At 39.1% G+C, this 6,539-nt stretch overlaps 1 pseudogene; it reads left to right on the top strand.

The window, feature by feature from the left end:
* The first annotated feature begins 234 nt into the window (after positions 1 to 234).
* Positions 235 to 982, top strand: LOC148735115 (uncharacterized; annotated as a pseudogene).
* The last annotated feature ends 5,557 nt before the right edge of the window (positions 983 to 6,539 follow it).

The raw sequence follows: 6,539 nt of genomic DNA, 5'->3' as shown, positions 1-6,539 counted from the left end.
CGTTTTGGACTTCTCGAACGTATTTCCGAATAGCTCTGCGCTGGACAGAGTTGCCTTTAAAGCCCACGCGTGGGCTTTGGGAGTCCTCGTCGCGACTGAAGCGTGTTCAACGAGGGAAAAGGTTTCAATATATTTTCAACTCACGAGCACATGGCATTGCTTGGTAACCTCACAACAAACGTAGGGGGAGACTGGAACAAATACTACTCAGTCTCTACAAATACACCACAATGATCAACAGAAAATCTTATATATCCTTCAATTTTTGTGGAGAGATTAAACGTCAAAGTTTTATGTTATTGGTCCTTATTTCACCTTATTTCATCTTACTCAGTTCGTCTGGTGTACGATCCTTTTGGCATCACTGGTTTAAAAGCAGTTTTCCCTTTCTGGTAACCTTAGCCAGTCAACTGTTGGTGGCCGTCAAGGAAGTAATGCAAGTACCCTTATTGCTTCGCTGTTAGGCTTTCAGTTTGGCAAACATGGTCTGCCAGAGTTAACTGCAAGCACCCTACCAAGTCACTGGTTTGAAGTACTGGCTCAGGCAATGTTCGAAGGAAATACTCTGCATGATCTGCTGTTTGATGGAGAGGCTAGAAATCTTGACATAGAAGATGCTGTGGAGAGCTGTGATGATTTTCATATTTCAAGTTATGATCAAGCCATTGGGTTTGATTTGCAATCAGGAGATTTTTCACCTCCGATCACCACTTTGCAAGGAAGGGCAAGCCGGCAACAAAAGCAAGTGGCTGTTATGATCTCTAGCCTCCGCACTGTGGCAGTTCTAATTTGGGAGACAGAAGCCATTGCAATTGTAGATTCCCATTCCCATGGCCAGCGTGGAGCCATGGTAGGCTATATACCCCATGGACAGGGTAGCTGTCGTGACATTGTAAATTTGTACTCAGGGGTGATGCAAAAATTCTTCAATGAAAATCTAGGCTTGTGCACTCTTACATTTGTTTCTTATGATTGCACATAGGCCTTTGGCCATAAAAGTTAATCCAAGTTCTTTGACTTTAGTGAATGGGGATAACAGTACATTAAACTTAACATGTAAGAGTTTTTAAGGGTCATGTATTGCTTGCCCTGCAAGCAATTACATTTTTGCTGTATGACTTGGCTTGCAAAAAGAGAATTTTTTCACAGGTATGCCACAGCTCATACAGCTAAATTGTAGCCTCTGGTGGCTGGGTAGAATGTGACAGGTGTTAAAGAAGGGAACTTTTCAATGTAGATCACACATGCTGATCGGGAGCATCACATAACTGAACTGACTGAAAGAAAATTTAGTTTTACTAGAGATACTTACCTTAAAAACTGAATTAAAGAGCGTAAATGTTTTTGGGGTTAGAAATTAGGGCCAGGCCTCCCTTATAAGTTTGTTTTCTTTAGCCCTCAAAATTTCTCTAACCTTAAGGTATGTTTTGTCCTGACCTGTGTGATCACATAATGTCTCCGAGTTCCATACTTCTTACATGAAAATTAATAGAGTCTACCTTTTTTTAGTAATACTAAATGTCTTTAGGTTCTCTCAGTGACTGACCAGCTTCAACAACTTTACCAGATTTGGCCAACTCCTCAAATTTTCCTCTGAAGAACTCTTTTGTTCTTGTGTTATACAGTTTGTGAAGTATATCACGGTATATCTTATTAATTACAGAAAAAGGATAAGTTGTAGTTAATGCTCCACATTTTCCTATTGACCATTTGAAAGATTTTAACAGTTGCTCATCATTATACACATTAAAGTGAACTACTTCCAAAAAATTGTTTTTGTGCTTGTTTACTTTCCTCTCACTCACGTATTCTCTGATTGTCAAATCAGCATCCCTAACAAAGTTAAGAAAATCCTTCTTCACAAAAGTCAAATTACCCTCATCAAGCAGTTTTAGAGCCTGAGAACGACTGTTTTTGTCAGATTCTTTAAGTTTCTCCAAAATATCCAGTTCAAGCTCCATGTTAATCCTGCTTTGCGAAGTGACCTTTCTCTTGCCTTTCTTTTCTGACAGGGTATCTTTCCTTAGTTTAATCATTTGACAGAGAGCTGCCCCTGACATTCTGTACAAAGTAACATCATCCTCTGGTAAAATGCTCTGCTGAACCTGATCTACAGGCTTAGCAAGATTGTACGATTCGGACTGGGTGAAGTCGTAAACAAGAGAGTGCACAATTCCTGTCACGGCCCGAATTGTAGCGGATGAATGGTTAATGGACAAGTCGGTAAACACTGGAGCACATACCTCTGAATTTTTTGATGAACCTTCCAAATAGCTTGTTAGAGTGTTCATCCAGCGCAATGTCAAATGAAGTTTGCGGTCTTTCTTTTCTTCCTCCGCAAATGCAGATACATGTTCCATGTAGAAAAAACCAGGAAAGATTTATTACTCGACGTTTCGGGGTCATCATGACTCCATTATCAAGAGACTAGTTTAAAAACATGCAAATAAGGAAAGGTACAAGAATAGCATAAATTAGACTGAACGGCTTAAACAAACACCTTGGCGCGGATGTTTGTTTAAGCCGTTCAGTCTAATTTATGCTATTCTTGTACCTTTCCTTATTTGCATGTTTTTAAACTAGTCTCTTGATAATGGAGTCATGATGACCCCGAAACGTCGAGTAATAAATCTTTCCTGGTTTTTTCTATGCCTTTGCTTTAGCAAATCCCTGCTGATCAAATGTTCCATGTAAACCGAAAATATGTGATTCACCAGATTTCGCAGCTCGTTGTAGCGAGCCTCGAGTATTTCCTCGATAAGCTTTCGATGGGTTTCCAGTTTCATGACTGGTTGTTTACAAAGCTGTTCTAATAAGAAATTCCAGCACATGGGACGTTTACCCTCTAGTTTCATTAAAACTTCGTCCAGTTCCTTTTTTGTCAACGTCTTTGTTGCTTTCTTATTTTCATACCCGCCGCGATTTGCTTGATACTTTTTAGTGTTTTTGTTTTTGTTGGAATTACTGGTCGTGCTTCACTAGTACCGGGAACGACTTTCGGCTCCCTCGACTTTTTTGCGCGACGATTAATGTTCCCCGCTCTCTGTTGGCTTTTCGCTTTAGGTTTCTTTCTTCCACCTTTATTTGGTGCCAAAGGTCCTACACCGAAATTACTGTCGTCGCTGCTATCGTGCGTAGCGCTTGTTGAAGTTGAAAGTTCGCTATCAGGATCGCTGTCCGCGCCGGACCTCAGTTCCTCCTCAAAGTCAGATATTTCATCGAGCGAATCATTCCACTCCAAGGAAATCGTGGAATCAACCTCCCAATATAGATTATCGGCATCATCTTTTAAGATAAAACCTTTCCCGTGGATAAGAGAATCGCTCTCATCGATAATTCTCACCTCCAGGCGCGACGCCATTTTTTTTCTCACATCTTTTCTTGACATCGGGTGATGCTATATCGAAGGCGCTCGTCGAGGGTCGAACACACAAATTTATAGTACAGCGGTTAAATATAAAATATGTCATGTAAGCTGTACACTTATTCCCAACGAAAAGTTCAAACCCGAAATGTGTAAGATCGCACTGAACAAAGTATAAAGATATACAAAAACTAATACAAATGTTTTCAGTGTGTTTGAGCTAATTTACAAGGTTGTCAATGCGCTAATAAACCTAACAGTAACGTTTGAATTTTAGACGGTCGCTTCATCTCTTAAAAAGTAAAGTTTGAGAGAGATTCTCCTTGGAGCGTTAAGTCAATTTTTTTAGTAATGTAATACGAAAAACTTGTCAACACTGAAACATCAAATGATTCGTAAAATAACGAACAAGATTTTCAGGAATAGTACACAGCCTAGCCTAGTCTTCAGTCAGTCCCACACAAGGAAGAATCTTCTCCAATATCAATTTACGTCAGTAATCTGCAACGATTATATTCTCGAACTCGTCTCTTTTCCCATCGAAATAACCCAAAAAGTACTGGTTTTTAACAGAACAATTTTCAAGGTTTTCCTCAAGGAACTCAATCTCCGATTTTTTTTAAAGACGATTGAATAGTCGCCGCCATGATTACGCATTTTAGTGTCTCACTGAAAAACTGTTTTCAGTTTTAAATGTCATCCTTTCGCGGGCTTTCGCAAATATTCGCGGGTTTCATAATTTCCCCGCTGACCAAACTTGCCGTTTACTCTTACCCTCGACGAGCGCCTTCGATATAGCATCACCCCTTGACATCACCGATTAAAGTTTGCGGACCTCTCGGAAAACCAAATTCCGATAAATGCAAGGGTCTAAATAACTTTAGTGAAATTCACATATCCCAAGGGCCTGACTGGGCGTTTCAGTCTCTGTCCTAAATTATGGCTCTTGATACACCTCATTGCAAAACGTTTTCATTTTCATAGAGCATTTAGAGATCTACTGAAATGGGAATGAAAACCATTCTAGCACTAATGGTTAAGCTTCATCACTCATCAAGTATGCAAGAATATCACCAAAGACTAAAATGTGAAAACTTATGTGACTACTGTACAATAAACTGTTGAATTTCACAATTGACTCTCGATGAATACATGGTTTAAGAAAACATACATGATATCATTGATACAAATGCAAGGCTGAGCATTTGCTATTAACCTGCATAAGAAAGAATTGACTTATTACTTTTTCTAATTGGAAAAAAAATGGGCATTTGGTGGCAGCATTAAAACCTAGGTTTGTATATAAAACATCTTTAAACTGTACACTTGGCCTATAATAGATCTTTTAAAGATTTTATCCTCTTACTCCATATGCAGAACAGAAGTATATTATTTCAAGTTAAACAACATAAGCTGGAATATTTGTTTGCCAAAGCTCAAAATATAGTAGTACTGTCGTAAACTTGACTCGACTTTTCCTCCTGTTTTCTTGATTTGAAGAGTGTTTACCTACCCCGAGACGAAAAAGTTGAAAGCTTCCATGGCTTTGAAGGAATTCATTTGTAACATGGTTATCCAAGACGTTTGAACCACCAAATAGTTCACGATATCTGCCGCGGTACTGAACGGCGGGAAGCAAGCTTAAATCTTCTGAAAAATCACTCTTTTTCAACTTATATGGATCAAAACCACACAGTAGAGCTTTGTCACGATAGTGAGCCTTCGTAATATCATCTTAAGTTAACCAATAGTCGTCAAATACAATGTCAATGTGAGAAGAACTAGTCGCGTCCGCTATTTTGAAAGCTTTGCATATCTTCCAACATGGCCGCCGGAAGTTATTCCTCCAATTTTGATGACGTGATTGAAAACGAAGAAATGAAGAATTTGAACGCTGAAAGTGTTACTCGGTCCCAGACCTATTCGCAAGCACAATTTAAAATGGCCGACATGTAAACAAGGTAAAGACTTGTTTCCATATCTCAAAGTGCCCTTGGACGTGCCTGGGAATGAAATTAAACCACTGGAATATAATTAGAGCCGAACTACCGACGATTTACGACTCCGAACGTTCCCTGTTCTTGCTGTGCACAGATTTTAAGTCTATTTCGTGTGAGTTTTGGGTCAAGAGAAAACATCTGGCTTAGTAAACATCACATCCAGCATAGTTCTAGCATAGTTCTGTCGCTTAAGGTTTATTTTCGCCGATAAAAAAAAAAAGAATTCAAAGACACTAAACCTCAAGGGCGGTTTCGGCTATGGAAATGAGTAGTTGCACGACGGATTTGCTTTGTTTCCATAGCTCAAACCGCCCTTGTGCCCTTCCAAAATCGGTTTCAGGTTCCGGTATTGAAAACATGTTTCGCGCTCTTTTTCAAATTCACCAGAAAAGAATAGTCTGATGTCTTAGTTTCTTTAGTGGAGTATATTTGGGCAATGGCAAGCGATGCAGATGTTGCATCTCATTTATCGGATATTTTCGATTTACGTTTATGTATGTATGTATGTATGTATGTATGTAAACCTTTATTTAAACACGGAACTGATCATCAGTTACATAATAAAAACTAAGATTAATCAACTGCTTTACATGATTGCCGTGTGGGAATCCTATATATCGACTACGTTAAGATTTCGCCTAAAATGGTTAATGGATGAAGCATTATTTAAGTTTTTGGGCAATTGATTCCATAATATGGTCCCGCTGTAAGAGAATCTTCGTTTCAAATAATTGGTCTTTGGTTTGGACAAGGCCAGCCTTCCTTCAGAGTTTCTTATGTCGTACACAGAGTGACGCTGAGAGAAAAGACTTTGTAGATATTCGGGAGCAAGTTGTTTATAATTTTATTCATCATTAGGGCTTTTTGTTTCTCTCGTCGAAGAGATAGCCTCTCCCAATCGAGGGTGGAGAGAAGGTGGTTTAAGCTCGTATCAAAGGGTAATTTAGTAATAATTCTGGCTGCTCGATTCTGTAATTTTTGGAGCTTATCGCTTAAGTAGCCACTTAAACAGTCCCCAGACGGGGCTGCAGTAATCAAAATGAGGCATAATCAAAGCGTTAGAAATTTAAATTGCAGTTTCTTTGGATACACTGGGCAGATAGTCTTTGTCTTGATCCAATAATCATTAACTCTGTTTTAGCAACATTTAGACTGAGCTTGTTACCTTTCAGCCA

This window comes from Stylophora pistillata, chromosome 3 (assembly GCF_964205215.1).
Source record: "Stylophora pistillata chromosome 3, jaStyPist1.2, whole genome shotgun sequence".
Classification (NCBI taxonomy): Eukaryota; Metazoa; Cnidaria; class Anthozoa; order Scleractinia; family Pocilloporidae; genus Stylophora; species Stylophora pistillata.
This window is presented reverse-complemented; position numbering and strand designations above follow the sequence as displayed.